This window comes from Nematostella vectensis, chromosome 8, assembly GCF_932526225.1.
Source record: "Nematostella vectensis chromosome 8, jaNemVect1.1, whole genome shotgun sequence".
NCBI lineage: Eukaryota > Metazoa > Cnidaria > Anthozoa > Actiniaria > Edwardsiidae > Nematostella > Nematostella vectensis.
The window spans coordinates 12,451,951-12,467,296 of record NC_064041.1 but is presented as its reverse complement, the minus strand read 5'-3'; the positions used below and the strand labels follow the sequence as shown (position 1 = coordinate 12,467,296).

General features: G+C 49.5%; 18 non-coding genes across 18 annotated transcripts; 12 read left to right on the top strand and 6 right to left on the bottom strand.

Moving 5' to 3' along the window:
- Positions 1-71: 71 nt before the first annotated feature.
- Positions 72-237, top strand: LOC125570455. Its single transcript, XR_007312782.1, has one exon. It is a non-coding gene; the product is annotated as a U1 spliceosomal RNA (small nuclear RNA).
- A 772-nt stretch (positions 238-1,009) lies between these two features.
- Positions 1,010-1,128, bottom strand: LOC125571058. Its single transcript, XR_007313369.1, has one exon. It is a non-coding gene; the product is annotated as a 5S ribosomal RNA (ribosomal RNA).
- Positions 1,129-1,372: 244 nt separating this feature from the next.
- On the top strand, positions 1,373-1,565 carry LOC125570774. Its single transcript, XR_007313099.1, has one exon. It is a non-coding gene; the product is annotated as a U2 spliceosomal RNA (small nuclear RNA).
- Positions 1,566-1,758: 193 nt separating this feature from the next.
- On the top strand, positions 1,759-1,924 carry LOC125570454. The gene has a single exon (XR_007312781.1). It is a non-coding gene; the product is annotated as a U1 spliceosomal RNA (small nuclear RNA).
- Positions 1,925-2,696: 772 nt separating this feature from the next.
- Positions 2,697-2,815, bottom strand: LOC125571057. The gene has a single exon (XR_007313368.1). It is a non-coding gene; the product is annotated as a 5S ribosomal RNA (ribosomal RNA).
- Positions 2,816-3,059: 244 nt separating this feature from the next.
- On the top strand, positions 3,060-3,252 carry LOC125570773. Its single transcript, XR_007313098.1, has one exon. It is a non-coding gene; the product is annotated as a U2 spliceosomal RNA (small nuclear RNA).
- Positions 3,253-3,445: 193 nt separating this feature from the next.
- On the top strand, positions 3,446-3,611 carry LOC125570453. Its single transcript, XR_007312780.1, has one exon. It is a non-coding gene; the product is annotated as a U1 spliceosomal RNA (small nuclear RNA).
- Positions 3,612-4,383: 772 nt separating this feature from the next.
- On the bottom strand, positions 4,384-4,502 carry LOC125571056. The gene has a single exon (XR_007313367.1). It is a non-coding gene; the product is annotated as a 5S ribosomal RNA (ribosomal RNA).
- A 244-nt stretch (positions 4,503-4,746) lies between these two features.
- On the top strand, positions 4,747-4,939 carry LOC125570772. The gene has a single exon (XR_007313097.1). It is a non-coding gene; the product is annotated as a U2 spliceosomal RNA (small nuclear RNA).
- Positions 4,940-5,132: 193 nt separating this feature from the next.
- On the top strand, positions 5,133-5,298 carry LOC125570452. Its single transcript, XR_007312779.1, has one exon. It is a non-coding gene; the product is annotated as a U1 spliceosomal RNA (small nuclear RNA).
- A 772-nt stretch (positions 5,299-6,070) lies between these two features.
- On the bottom strand, positions 6,071-6,189 carry LOC125571055. Its single transcript, XR_007313366.1, has one exon. It is a non-coding gene; the product is annotated as a 5S ribosomal RNA (ribosomal RNA).
- Positions 6,190-6,433: 244 nt separating this feature from the next.
- Positions 6,434-6,626, top strand: LOC125570770. Its single transcript, XR_007313095.1, has one exon. It is a non-coding gene; the product is annotated as a U2 spliceosomal RNA (small nuclear RNA).
- A 193-nt stretch (positions 6,627-6,819) lies between these two features.
- Positions 6,820-6,985, top strand: LOC125570451. The gene has a single exon (XR_007312778.1). It is a non-coding gene; the product is annotated as a U1 spliceosomal RNA (small nuclear RNA).
- A 772-nt stretch (positions 6,986-7,757) lies between these two features.
- Positions 7,758-7,876, bottom strand: LOC125571054. Its single transcript, XR_007313365.1, has one exon. It is a non-coding gene; the product is annotated as a 5S ribosomal RNA (ribosomal RNA).
- A 244-nt stretch (positions 7,877-8,120) lies between these two features.
- On the top strand, positions 8,121-8,313 carry LOC125570769. The gene has a single exon (XR_007313094.1). It is a non-coding gene; the product is annotated as a U2 spliceosomal RNA (small nuclear RNA).
- Positions 8,314-8,506: 193 nt separating this feature from the next.
- Positions 8,507-8,672, top strand: LOC125570450. The gene has a single exon (XR_007312777.1). It is a non-coding gene; the product is annotated as a U1 spliceosomal RNA (small nuclear RNA).
- A 772-nt stretch (positions 8,673-9,444) lies between these two features.
- Positions 9,445-9,563, bottom strand: LOC125571053. The gene has a single exon (XR_007313364.1). It is a non-coding gene; the product is annotated as a 5S ribosomal RNA (ribosomal RNA).
- A 244-nt stretch (positions 9,564-9,807) lies between these two features.
- Positions 9,808-10,002, top strand: LOC125570824. The gene has a single exon (XR_007313136.1). It is a non-coding gene; the product is annotated as a U2 spliceosomal RNA (small nuclear RNA).
- The last annotated feature ends 5,344 nt before the right edge of the window (positions 10,003-15,346 follow it).

Here is a 15,346-nt window from a genome sequence, read left to right as displayed (position 1 = left end):
GATGCACCGTTCCCACATGGAGGATGAAATCAGCCGGGGACAGTCGGTGTACAGGGACGCCAAATAAACTCATACTTACCTGACGCGGGAGGTTTACCGTGATCACCAAGGCGGTCCTCTCAGGGTGAGGCCCTCTCATTGCACTTCGATTGGGTTGACCCCTGCGATTACCCCAAATGTGGGTAACTCGAGCGTATAATTTCTGGTAGTGGGGACCTGCGTTCGCGCTAGTCCCCGAACAATACGAATCAAGTGTAATCACAACACAATCACAACGAGCGACTCGAGAGCACGGACTTCACACCGCTTGTAATCAGTCAACTATTGTAAAATTTCTAACTTCTAATAGCGAACAACTTGCTCTCACATTACCGTCATGGTGGGCAGAGGCTTTAGTCGTGTTTGGTCTGCATTCTAGCGGTGTTTTTGCGATGAAACGAGCGAAGGTGAGCTGTGTTTTGATCAGTTGTTGCTAACCGGCGATGAAAGTTCAGTGCGACTGTTTCGTCACTAAAATAGAACAGTGGAATACGCGCGCTGCTTTGCAACCTTCGCGCTTTATTCTAGTGAGTGAAAACATGATCTCGAAAAGCATTTATTTGGACAAGGTTTACGCTATGAATGGCATCTCAGCTTGTATGAGATGTGAGCTGAGTAATGTTCGTGTTCACTCGCGGTGTAAACGCGCGACCAATGCGATAATACTGCGCACTTTCTCTCATAGTATTTTACTGCATTGAGAGACATTTCCTATGCGAGTACTAACGCTCTTACAGGCTTTCACAATCCACTGATCTGATCGCTTGTAATATTATGACTCTACTTGAATCTGCTGAACGTTTGCGAACGTTTACGACCGCGATTTTGATTACAATACGGTCGCTGAGTATGCCTGAATTGTCTATAGATCGAGTTGAGAACGCATACAACTGAGGCATTTCTTTAGCTTAGACAATGATCAACCTGCACTAACTTTTTCTTTATAGTTTAGAAAAAAATGAAAAAGAAATGCCTACAGCACGCGGTATTCCCAGGCGGTCACCCATCCAAGTACTAACCGCGCCCAATCGAGCTTAACTTCGGTGATCGGACGAGAACCGGTGTTTTCTCGATGGTATGGCCGTAGACGAAAGATCTCGGTGATATTTTAGACTTTTATAGCGGTGCGGTGAGAACGTACGCACGCACTAGCGCGGTAAAAATGTCTCATTGCACTCGCAAAGACGGTGTATCAAGCGAATACTGCTCGTACGTTCATGACTGATCATCACATGTGATCTTAGGAGGCAGAAGGGCCTAAAACCGAGTCCGTCACCCACATGGCGGAGGCCTAGAATGATAAACGCTCCATGTAGTCCGAGCCAGATTCTGCATCGCTTCTCGGCCTTTTGGCTAAGATCAAGTGTAGTATCTGTTCTTATCAGCTTAATATCTGATACGCTGCTCATTGAGTAGCTCATATATTAAACTGATTTTTGGAAACTGGCTGTGGAATAAGCGGCTTGCTGCGTCCCAGCCACGGGTTGTCTCGGTATTGCACTACCTCCGAGTACGGCCCCCTTCCCTTTCGGGAAGACACATTCAAGCAACACCTCGAGCATCATTTACGTGCTGTTCATGCGAGCTATAGCGGGAGAGATCAATAAGAGACAGGATCGTCATTAAGACGACGGGTCATAATCACCGCGATGCACCGTTCCCACATGGAGGATGAAATCAGCCGGGGACAGTCGGTGTACAGGGACGCCAAATAAACTCATACTTACCTGACGCGGGAGGTTTACCGTGATCACCAAGGCGGTCCTCTCAGGGTGAGGCCCTCTCATTGCACTTCGATTGGGTTGACCCCTGCGATTACCCCAAATGTGGGTAACTCGAGCGTATAATTTCTGGTAGTGGGGACCTGCGTTCGCGCTAGTCCCCGAACAATACGAATCAAGTGTAATCACAACACAATCACAACGAGCGACTCGAGAGCACGGACTTCACACCGCTTGTAATCAGTCAACTATTGTAAAATTTCTAACTTCTAATAGCGAACAACTTGCTCTCACATTACCGTCATGGTGGGCAGAGGCTTTAGTCGTGTTTGGTCTGCATTCTAGCGGTGTTTTTGCGATGAAACGAGCGAAGGTGAGCTGTGTTTTGATCAGTTGTTGCTAACCGGCGATGAAAGTTCAGTGCGACTGTTTCGTCACTAAAATAGAACAGTGGAATACGCGCGCTGCTTTGCAACCTTCGCGCTTTATTCTAGTGAGTGAAAACATGATCTCGAAAAGCATTTATTTGGACAAGGTTTACGCTATGAATGGCATCTCAGCTTGTATGAGATGTGAGCTGAGTAATGTTCGTGTTCACTCGCGGTGTAAACGCGCGACCAATGCGATAATACTGCGCACTTTCTCTCATAGTATTTTACTGCATTGAGAGACATTTCCTATGCGAGTACTAACGCTCTTACAGGCTTTCACAATCCACTGATCTGATCGCTTGTAATATTATGACTCTACTTGAATCTGCTGAACGTTTGCGAACGTTTACGACCGCGATTTTGATTACAATACGGTCGCTGAGTATGCCTGAATTGTCTATAGATCGAGTTGAGAACGCATACAACTGAGGCATTTCTTTAGCTTAGACAATGATCAACCTGCACTAACTTTTTCTTTATAGTTTAGAAAAAAATGAAAAAGAAATGCCTACAGCACGCGGTATTCCCAGGCGGTCACCCATCCAAGTACTAACCGCGCCCAATCGAGCTTAACTTCGGTGATCGGACGAGAACCGGTGTTTTCTCGATGGTATGGCCGTAGACGAAAGATCTCGGTGATATTTTAGACTTTTATAGCGGTGCGGTGAGAACGTACGCACGCACTAGCGCGGTAAAAATGTCTCATTGCACTCGCAAAGACGGTGTATCAAGCGAATACTGCTCGTACGTTCATGACTGATCATCACATGTGATCTTAGGAGGCAGAAGGGCCTAAAACCGAGTCCGTCACCCACATGGCGGAGGCCTAGAATGATAAACGCTCCATGTAGTCCGAGCCAGATTCTGCATCGCTTCTCGGCCTTTTGGCTAAGATCAAGTGTAGTATCTGTTCTTATCAGCTTAATATCTGATACGCTGCTCATTGAGTAGCTCATATATTAAACTGATTTTTGGAAACTGGCTGTGGAATAAGCGGCTTGCTGCGTCCCAGCCACGGGTTGTCTCGGTATTGCACTACCTCCGAGTACGGCCCCCTTCCCTTTCGGGAAGACACATTCAAGCAACACCTCGAGCATCATTTACGTGCTGTTCATGCGAGCTATAGCGGGAGAGATCAATAAGAGACAGGATCGTCATTAAGACGACGGGTCATAATCACCGCGATGCACCGTTCCCACATGGAGGATGAAATCAGCCGGGGACAGTCGGTGTACAGGGACGCCAAATAAACTCATACTTACCTGACGCGGGAGGTTTACCGTGATCACCAAGGCGGTCCTCTCAGGGTGAGGCCCTCTCATTGCACTTCGATTGGGTTGACCCCTGCGATTACCCCAAATGTGGGTAACTCGAGCGTATAATTTCTGGTAGTGGGGACCTGCGTTCGCGCTAGTCCCCGAACAATACGAATCAAGTGTAATCACAACACAATCACAACGAGCGACTCGAGAGCACGGACTTCACACCGCTTGTAATCAGTCAACTATTGTAAAATTTCTAACTTCTAATAGCGAACAACTTGCTCTCACATTACCGTCATGGTGGGCAGAGGCTTTAGTCGTGTTTGGTCTGCATTCTAGCGGTGTTTTTGCGATGAAACGAGCGAAGGTGAGCTGTGTTTTGATCAGTTGTTGCTAACCGGCGATGAAAGTTCAGTGCGACTGTTTCGTCACTAAAATAGAACAGTGGAATACGCGCGCTGCTTTGCAACCTTCGCGCTTTATTCTAGTGAGTGAAAACATGATCTCGAAAAGCATTTATTTGGACAAGGTTTACGCTATGAATGGCATCTCAGCTTGTATGAGATGTGAGCTGAGTAATGTTCGTGTTCACTCGCGGTGTAAACGCGCGACCAATGCGATAATACTGCGCACTTTCTCTCATAGTATTTTACTGCATTGAGAGACATTTCCTATGCGAGTACTAACGCTCTTACAGGCTTTCACAATCCACTGATCTGATCGCTTGTAATATTATGACTCTACTTGAATCTGCTGAACGTTTGCGAACGTTTACGACCGCGATTTTGATTACAATACGGTCGCTGAGTATGCCTGAATTGTCTATAGATCGAGTTGAGAACGCATACAACTGAGGCATTTCTTTAGCTTAGACAATGATCAACCTGCACTAACTTTTTCTTTATAGTTTAGAAAAAAATGAAAAAGAAATGCCTACAGCACGCGGTATTCCCAGGCGGTCACCCATCCAAGTACTAACCGCGCCCAATCGAGCTTAACTTCGGTGATCGGACGAGAACCGGTGTTTTCTCGATGGTATGGCCGTAGACGAAAGATCTCGGTGATATTTTAGACTTTTATAGCGGTGCGGTGAGAACGTACGCACGCACTAGCGCGGTAAAAATGTCTCATTGCACTCGCAAAGACGGTGTATCAAGCGAATACTGCTCGTACGTTCATGACTGATCATCACATGTGATCTTAGGAGGCAGAAGGGCCTAAAACCGAGTCCGTCACCCACATGGCGGAGGCCTAGAATGATAAACGCTCCATGTAGTCCGAGCCAGATTCTGCATCGCTTCTCGGCCTTTTGGCTAAGATCAAGTGTAGTATCTGTTCTTATCAGCTTAATATCTGATACGCTGCTCATTGAGTAGCTCATATATTAAACTGATTTTTGGAAACTGGCTGTGGAATAAGCGGCTTGCTGCGTCCCAGCCACGGGTTGTCTCGGTATTGCACTACCTCCGAGTACGGCCCCCTTCCCTTTCGGGAAGACACATTCAAGCAACACCTCGAGCATCATTTACGTGCTGTTCATGCGAGCTATAGCGGGAGAGATCAATAAGAGACAGGATCGTCATTAAGACGACGGGTCATAATCACCGCGATGCACCGTTCCCACATGGAGGATGAAATCAGCCGGGGACAGTCGGTGTACAGGGACGCCAAATAAACTCATACTTACCTGACGCGGGAGGTTTACCGTGATCACCAAGGCGGTCCTCTCAGGGTGAGGCCCTCTCATTGCACTTCGATTGGGTTGACCCCTGCGATTACCCCAAATGTGGGTAACTCGAGCGTATAATTTCTGGTAGTGGGGACCTGCGTTCGCGCTAGTCCCCGAACAATACGAATCAAGTGTAATCACAACACAATCACAACGAGCGACTCGAGAGCACGGACTTCACACCGCTTGTAATCAGTCAACTATTGTAAAATTTCTAACTTCTAATAGCGAACAACTTGCTCTCACATTACCGTCATGGTGGGCAGAGGCTTTAGTCGTGTTTGGTCTGCATTCTAGCGGTGTTTTTGCGATGAAACGAGCGAAGGTGAGCTGTGTTTTGATCAGTTGTTGCTAACCGGCGATGAAAGTTCAGTGCGACTGTTTCGTCACTAAAATAGAACAGTGGAATACGCGCGCTGCTTTGCAACCTTCGCGCTTTATTCTAGTGAGTGAAAACATGATCTCGAAAAGCATTTATTTGGACAAGGTTTACGCTATGAATGGCATCTCAGCTTGTATGAGATGTGAGCTGAGTAATGTTCGTGTTCACTCGCGGTGTAAACGCGCGACCAATGCGATAATACTGCGCACTTTCTCTCATAGTATTTTACTGCATTGAGAGACATTTCCTATGCGAGTACTAACGCTCTTACAGGCTTTCACAATCCACTGATCTGATCGCTTGTAATATTATGACTCTACTTGAATCTGCTGAACGTTTGCGAACGTTTACGACCGCGATTTTGATTACAATACGGTCGCTGAGTATGCCTGAATTGTCTATAGATCGAGTTGAGAACGCATACAACTGAGGCATTTCTTTAGCTTAGACAATGATCAACCTGCACTAACTTTTTCTTTATAGTTTAGAAAAAAATGAAAAAGAAATGCCTACAGCACGCGGTATTCCCAGGCGGTCACCCATCCAAGTACTAACCGCGCCCAATCGAGCTTAACTTCGGTGATCGGACGAGAACCGGTGTTTTCTCGATGGTATGGCCGTAGACGAAAGATCTCGGTGATATTTTAGACTTTTATAGCGGTGCGGTGAGAACGTACGCACGCACTAGCGCGGTAAAAATGTCTCATTGCACTCGCAAAGACGGTGTATCAAGCGAATACTGCTCGTACGTTCATGACTGATCATCACATGTGATCTTAGGAGGCAGAAGGGCCTAAAACCGAGTCCGTCACCCACATGGCGGAGGCCTAGAATGATAAACGCTCCATGTAGTCCGAGCCAGATTCTGCATCGCTTCTCGGCCTTTTGGCTAAGATCAAGTGTAGTATCTGTTCTTATCAGCTTAATATCTGATACGCTGCTCATTGAGTAGCTCATATATTAAACTGATTTTTGGAAACTGGCTGTGGAATAAGCGGCTTGCTGCGTCCCAGCCACGGGTTGTCTCGGTATTGCACTACCTCCGAGTACGGCCCCCTTCCCTTTCGGGAAGACACATTCAAGCAACACCTCGAGCATCATTTACGTGCTGTTCATGCGAGCTATAGCGGGAGAGATCAATAAGAGACAGGATCGTCATTAAGACGACGGGTCATAATCACCGCGATGCACCGTTCCCACATGGAGGATGAAATCAGCCGGGGACAGTCGGTGTACAGGGACGCCAAATAAACTCATACTTACCTGACGCGGGAGGTTTACCGTGATCACCAAGGCGGTCCTCTCAGGGTGAGGCCCTCTCATTGCACTTCGATTGGGTTGACCCCTGCGATTACCCCAAATGTGGGTAACTCGAGCGTATAATTTCTGGTAGTGGGGACCTGCGTTCGCGCTAGTCCCCGAACAATACGAATCAAGTGTAATCACAACACAATCACAACGAGCGACTCGAGAGCACGGACTTCACACCGCTTGTAATCAGTCAACTATTGTAAAATTTCTAACTTCTAATAGCGAACAACTTGCTCTCACATTACCGTCATGGTGGGCAGAGGCTTTAGTCGTGTTTGGTCTGCATTCTAGCGGTGTTTTTGCGATGAAACGAGCGAAGGTGAGCTGTGTTTTGATCAGTTGTTGCTAACCGGCGATGAAAGTTCAGTGCGACTGTTTCGTCACTAAAATAGAACAGTGGAATACGCGCGCTGCTTTGCAACCTTCGCGCTTTATTCTAGTGAGTGAAAACATGATCTCGAAAAGCATTTATTTGGACAAGGTTTACGCTATGAATGGCATCTCAGCTTGTATGAGATGTGAGCTGAGTAATGTTCGTGTTCACTCGCGGTGTAAACGCGCGACCAATGCGATAATACTGCGCACTTTCTCTCATAGTATTTTACTGCATTGAGAGACATTTCCTATGCGAGTACTAACGCTCTTACAGGCTTTCACAATCCACTGATCTGATCGCTTGTAATATTATGACTCTACTTGAATCTGCTGAACGTTTGCGAACGTTTACGACCGCGATTTTGATTACAATACGGTCGCTGAGTATGCCTGAATTGTCTATAGATCGAGTTGAGAACGCATACAACTGAGGCATTTCTTTAGCTTAGACAATGATCAACCTGCACTAACTTTTTCTTTATAGTTTAGAAAAAAATGAAAAAGAAATGCCTACAGCACGCGGTATTCCCAGGCGGTCACCCATCCAAGTACTAACCGCGCCCAATCGAGCTTAACTTCGGTGATCGGACGAGAACCGGTGTTTTCTCGATGGTATGGCCGTAGACGAAAGATCTCGGTGATATTTTAGACTTTTATAGCGGTGCGGTGAGAACGTACGCACGCACTAGCGCGGTAAAAATGTCTCATTGCACTCGCAAAGACGGTGTATCAAGCGAATACTGCTCGTACGTTCATGACTGATCATCACATGTGATCTTAGGAGGCAGAAGGGCCTAAAACCGAGTCCGTCACCCACATGGCGGAGGCCTAGAATGATAAACGCTCCATGTAGTCCGAGCCAGATTCTGCATCGCTTCTCGGCCTTTTGGCTAAGATCAAGTGTAGTATCTGTTCTTATCAGCTTAATATCTGATACGCTGCTCATTGAGTAGCTCATATATTAAACTGATTTTTGGAAACTGGCTGTGGAATAAGCGGCTTGCTGCGTCCCAGCCACGGGTTGTCTCGGTATTGCACTACCTCCGAGTACGGCCCCCTTCCCTTTCGGGAAGACACATTCAAGCAACACCTCGAGCATCATTTACGTGCTGTTCATGCGAGCTATAGCGGGAGAGATCAATAAGAGACAGGATCGTCATTAAGACGACGGGTCATAATCACCGCGATGCACCGTTCCCACATGGAGGATGAAATCAGCCGGGGACAGTCGGTGTACAGGGACGCCAAATAAACTCATACTTACCTGACGCGGGAGGTTTACCGTGATCACCAAGGCGGTCCTCTCAGGGTGAGGCCCTCTCATTGCACTTCGATTGGGTTGACCCCTGCGATTACCCCAAATGTGGGTAACTCGAGCGTATAATTTCTGGTAGTGGGGACCTGCGTTCGCGCTAGTCCCCGAACAATACGAATCAAGTGTAATCACAACACAATCACAACGAGCGACTCGAGAGCACGGACTTCACACCGCTTGTAATCAGTCAACTATTGTAAAATTTCTAACTTCTAATAGCGAACAACTTGCTCTCACATTACCGTCATGGTGGGCAGAGGCTTTAGTCGTGTTTGGTCTGCATTCTAGCGGTGTTTTTGCGATGAAACGAGCGAAGGTGAGCTGTGTTTTGATCAGTTGTTGCTAACCGGCGATGAAAGTTCAGTGCGACTGTTTCGTCACTAAAATAGAACAGTGGAATACGCGCGCTGCTTTGCAACCTTCGCGCTTTATTCTAGTGAGTGAAAACATGATCTCGAAAAGCATTTATTTGGACAAGGTTTACGCTATGAATGGCATCTCAGCTTGTATGAGATGTGAGCTGAGTAATGTTCGTGTTCACTCGCGGTGTAAACGCGCGACCAATGCGATAATACTGCGCACTTTCTCTCATAGTATTTTACTGCATTGAGAGACATTTCCTATGCGAGTACTAACGCTCTTACAGGCTTTCACAATCCACTGATCTGATCGCTTGTAATATTATGACTCTACTTGAATCTGCTGAACGTTTGCGAACGTTTACGACCGCGATTTTGATTACAATACGGTCGCTGAGTATGCCTGAATTGTCTATAGATCGAGTTGAGAACGCATACAACTGAGGCATTTCTTTAGCTTAGACAATGATCAACCTGCACTAACTTTTTCTTTATAGTTTAGAAAAAAATGAAAAAGAAATGCCTACAGCACGCGGTATTCCCAGGCGGTCACCCATCCAAGTACTAACCGCGCCCAATCGAGCTTAACTTCGGTGATCGGACGAGAACCGGTGTTTTCTCGATGGTATGGCCGTAGACGAAAGATCTCGGTGATATTTTAGACTTTTATAGCGGTGCGGTGAGAACGTACGCACGCACTAGCGCGGTAAAAATGTCTCATTGCACTCGCAAAGACGGTGTATCAAGCGAATACTGCTCGTACGTTCATGACTGATCATCACATGTGATCTTAGGAGGCAGAAGGGCCTAAAACCGAGTCCGTCACCCACATGGCGGAGGCCTAGAATGATAAACGCTCCATGTAGTCCGAGCCAGATTCTGCATCGCTTCTCGGCCTTTTGGCTAAGATCAAGTGTAGTATCTGTTCTTATCGACCGAAGACGAGTGTAAGCCTCGGGTTTGAAGGTTAGATAGGAATAGACGAGGGTCTTCCCGTATAAGCCTCCTCGGCGTGGGAAAACCCGGATTACGTAATCACGTAAACACGTGTTTCGTTCTCTGGGGTTTTCCACGATATTGCGCTTGACCTAGAGAAACCTGCTGCCATCAGGGCCTGCCAGGACCCCACCCACAACTGTGGGGGCCCTTCGGACCACGCCCTGACCACGCCCATCCAAATTTGTCACGCCCACCAAAATGGAAGAAGAACTGCCAAGGAACAGGTCCACGCCCTCTGCCACACCCTTGGCCACGCCCATGGCCACGCCCCCCGAATTTGACAGGGAGGTACCACTGAGTCCGGAAAACCACACCCAGGACCACACCCACGGCCACGCCCATCCACAGAACAGTGGGGAGCGCAAAAGCTACTCTCAAGCAGCACGTGGCCACCAGAACACCACAGAAGTACCGCAAGACTTCACAACCGCGCGCGTAGATCTGCCAGCCGGAGCCAACATATCCGTGCCTGACGTTCTTCGTGCCCTAAAAGATAAGCACCAGCTAGTCGGTGCGTCACTGGCACCGGGTGGCAAAGCCATAGACGTCACCTTTACAACCGAGGAAGAGACCCTCCTCGCAACCTCATCCGGCCTGGATCTTGGAGGCCGCCACCTCGAGCTCAGGCCCATCTCCGTGCGCCGAACCCATGTCTCCGTTTTCGTCGGCATCTCATTCCCGGACGATGCTTTCCGGACCGTGATGTCGCAATTCGGAGATGTTTACTCCATTGACCGGCTCTATTGGAAGGAGCCTGATCTCAAAGATTTTGAGAACGGCGTTAGACGCGTGGTTTACCAGTCGCTCTCACGCCAAATTCCCGCCAGGCTGACGGTGCAGGGTTACTCACTCGGCTTCCGGTACACCGGCCAACCTCCAAGCTGCGTGCGCTGCTCACAGATCGGGCACTACGTCAAAGAGTGCCCTAGGCCTCGCCGACGCCCTCAGCGCCGTCGCCGAGACGATTTTGAAGAACGCACCACCACCGAACAGGAGCGCATGCAGTGCGCGCAGGAGGAGGAGACACTCCCACCACTATCGCCGGATCTGCCGCTACCGACAGAGACGGCCTCTGACCGCGAAAAGGACCAGGACGAGGCAGCTGCCCCCGCAACAGCGCAAGAGCACACAATCTCCGAGGATTCCCTTGTACCAACAGAGTCCTCCCCAAAGACCGGCACCGAGGAACCCTCCCCGAAGACCGGAGAGAAAAGACCACCCGGTCTTCACTTAACAGACTCTCCCCCGCGAAAGGAAAGTCGAGCTGGAAGTCGTGCTGAAAACGAGCGGGCTTTCGTAAAGGATCTCAGATCAGACGCCCGCAGAATCGCGGGAGTGGACTCAAGCTCTCGACTGGACGCACTCGCCCTCTTTCTCCAGCACAAGCACGGTGACTACACGCACCAAAAGCTGCGACTCGCTGGATACGCAGCACAGAGCGAACTCCGCACCCGCTGGGAGAACCTGAAGGGGGAGCAGCGTGCTAAACAGCGTTTTGACAAGCTCTACCGACAACAATTCCAACACCTCTACGAGGGTAAAGATGTGCATCATTAATCTTAACCTCATGTTTATGTTAATCTATTTTTGTTTCACAATGGCGTTCTCGGTTTGCACGATTAACGTCAATGGCATCCACGAGGCGCCTAAACGTGAAAAAGTTTTTAGTGCGCTTCGCAGCATGAACTGCGATGTTGCGTTCGTGCAGGAGACCCACATTTCAACTGCCACGGAAGAGCAGCATTGGGAAAAGGAGTGGGGGGGACCGGCTTATTGGAGCTGTGGGTCTCCTCACGCGCGTGGCGTCGGAGTGCTGTTTAAGCCGTCCTTTAATTTCAAGTTTGTGAGCCTCAAACGGGATACTGAGGGCAGGTTCCTCAGCGTCCTCATTGAGGTTAACAAAACTCGCTTCTCTTTGAACAACCTTTATGCTCCGAATCTCCCGGCAGAGAGAGTCGCCTTTTACGGAAATCTTTGGCGGCTCTCTCACCCGGGAGTACCCGCCATCATCGGAGGCGATTTTAATTGTGTAAGTAACATAGCCCTAGACAAATGGGGGGGTAGCGCGCTTAGCGGTACATTAGGATACCCTGCTTTACATACCTTCCTTGAACGTTTCCGGGTCTTAGACCTCTATCGATCGCACTCACCATTGGGTACGGCAGTAACTTATATCACGCCTGATCGCAGGGTGGGAACACGGATCGATCGTATCTACGCCCCGGAACCTTTCATGAAGGGGGGGTCTTGTACCGTCAGGCCATTCCCTTTCTCAGACCACGCAGCCGTACATGCGCGCCTCACAATCCCCGACATCGAGCCAGCAGGGAGAGGTGTATGGAAATTTAATGTCTCTGTCCTGCAGAACGGGGACTTTCGCAAAAGCGTTCGCGCCTTCTGGCCCTCGTGGCAGCAGAAACGACCCCAGTTCCCAGACCGCCGGGTCTGGTGGGATTTGGGAAAATTTCACCTAAAGCGTCTTGCGATAGCCGCGTCCGTGCGTCTTTCCAAAGAAAAGCGACACCACATTGCCACCCTAGAGCGGGAATACCAACGCCTAAACACGCGCGGTGCTGACGTCTCTCGCCTCCGTGCTATAAAGCAGGAGCTAGAAGACGCACAGACCCGCGTGTTAGAAGGGGTTAAAGTCCGCTCTAGAGCACAATGGCTTGAGGAAGGGGAAAAACCCACCCGGTATTTCTTCGGCCTAGAGAGCAACAATCGCACCAAACACACCATCACCGAGCTTCACACCTCCAGCGGACGTACAGCCTCAAACACCTCAGACATCTTGGCTGCGGTGCGCGAGTTTTACACCACGCTTTACACCGCTGAAACAACCGACCCTGATTCTCAGGACTCCTTGCTCTCTAGGCTGGACGCTCGACTTTCCGAGGAGGAGAGGTCTTCACTTGAATCCCCTTTATCTGAGGCTGAGTGCCGTGAGGCCCTCACCCAGATGAAGAGGAACAAGACCCCCGGAGACGACGGTCTCCCAGCCGAGTTCTATCTCCGCTTCTGGGATTTAGTGGGGTGTGATCTGGTGGATACTTTAAATAGTGGCTACGATTATACCCACCTCTCTGAATCCCAGACGCGGAGCATACTCTCGTTGCTCTTTAAAAAGGGGGATAGACTTCTCCTCAAGAACTGGCGCCCAATCTCGCTACTAAACGTAGATTACAAGATTGGCGCAAAAGCACTGGCAAACAGGCTGAAACCCGTACTCGCGTCAGTTCTTTCTCCTGATCAGACATGCGGGGTGCCGGGACGAAGCATCTTCGAGAACAACTTCCTAATCAGGGATATTCTCGACTATGCCGAAACTAAACGACTTCCCGGTGCCCTCATTGCACTTGATCAGGAAAAAGCTTTTGATAGAGTGGACAGAGATTTTCTCGATCGCGTTCTCGAGAAAATGAATTTCGGGCCTGTTTTTAGGCGCTGGATTAAGACTCTGTACAACGGCAGTAAAGCCTCGGTATGTAATAACGGCTGGCTCACGAGCTTCTTCCCCCTACAGCGCGGTGTCCGCCAAGGTTGCCCCCTTAGCCCCATGCTCTACTGCCTTTGTGCAGAGGTTCTGGGGAACGCGATCAGGAAAGACCCTCAGGTCACTGGTCTTCATCTTCCCCAGTCAAAAGCGACGGTTAAAACAACTCAGTACGCCGACGACACGACCCTCCTGCTGCGAGACTCTTACTCTATACGCAGGGCTTTCGCGCTAATTGGTACATACGAACGCGCTTCCGGAGCAAAGCTCAATGCCACGAAATCCGAAGGTCTCTGGATCGGTTCCTCTCGAGGATCTGACCAGACTCCGGTGGATATTAAGTGGCAGAGAGACAAGCTCCATATCCTTGGAATCTGGCACGGGTTTGGAGACCTGACCGAGTTTAACTGGGCACCTCGCGTAGAAAAACTCGAAAAAACCCTCACCTTGTGGCGCAGCCGGACTCTATCCCTGAAAGGCAAAGTTCTAATAACCAATGTGCTCGGGATGAGCAAACTCTGGTACACAGCCAGTGTGCTGAGAATGCCCCCTCCTGTAGCCACAAAGGTGAACAAACTTGTCTGGGATTTCGTCTGGTCTGGTAAGACCCCCCAGGTTAGCAGAGAAAAGTGCGTGCAACCGCGAGAAAAGGGAGGCCTGGCGGCCATCCACATTCAGTCAAAGGTGAAATCCCTGCAGCTGAAATGGATTGCACAAGTGGCTAACCCTGACAATAAGGCTCCATGGGCAAACCTAGCGCGCTATTGGACTAGCCGCAAGCTCGGTATCCGTAAGGAGTGGAATTGGCTGAAAGGCAATTCCGCTCCGGTCGCGGCGCCTGGCAAACGACCCAGGGTCTATGACGATCTCCTCCAGGCCATGGCGGAGATCAAGCCTTGGCTAGCTTCCGCTCCCCTCCGAACGCTGAAGGTTAAAAACATCTACTCGGAGTTTGTAGCACTCCTCCCCAATTCATGCAAAGCTCAACAGACGTGGGAAGACAGACTGCGACTGCCAGGGATTCCCTGGTCCTCAGTCTGGCGGAACACATACGGCGGGCTGAGCACGAATTGGGAGAGCGACCTGCTGTGGAAGATCCGCCACCGCGTGGTTCGCACAGCGAGTTTCCTCACTAGCCACATGCAATGCACGTTTTCGCCGAACTGCCACCGCTGTGGCAGGACCGAGACATTAAAGCACGTGTTTTTATCTTGCGACTTTGCGACGCGGGTCTGGGACTGGGCATTTCCTATAGCTGAGCGGATTAACGCTACTCCCCTAACCCGTAATGTTAACACTGTCATCCTTACTCTTGGACTATCCACAGCTAAGGGTGACAAGAGCAAAACTAACTTAGTGGTGTACATCTTTAAACTCATACTATGGTGTCTGTGGACTGCAAGGAACACTTCTCTATTCGAGAAGAGACAAGCAGAAATAGTCAGTGTAGCTAAATATAAGATCAGAGAGAGGATAGAGAGGGACGCGGCCGTCCTCGGCCCTCTTGCCGCGTATAGCCGCTGGGGCATCAATGATGTCCTCTGCTGCTGGCGGGGCGAGGCCCTCTCTGTCCTCGTATAGCACACAATAAAACCGGGTAACCCAGGGCAACTCGCCCCGGGCCCCATATCATTACTTCTCCTTCCCTTGCCTATCGATGTCCACTTAATTGTGCGCATGGCGATCTGGCTACCCCCCTCTTTTCCACCACTGTCCACTTAATTGTAAGCACGGTGGCTGGAGAAACATCAATACCCCCTCCGCCCCTCACTGTCCTCCCACCTGTGGAAACAGCGAGGAGGCCAACATGTATCCAATGTACAACTCCAAATATATAATGCCATAAGCGGTGAAATAAACCGCGTGAACAATGGGAGGAGCGAGGCTTCCGGGGGGAATTACGCCTCTGTCGTGCAAGAGCCGGAGAGGC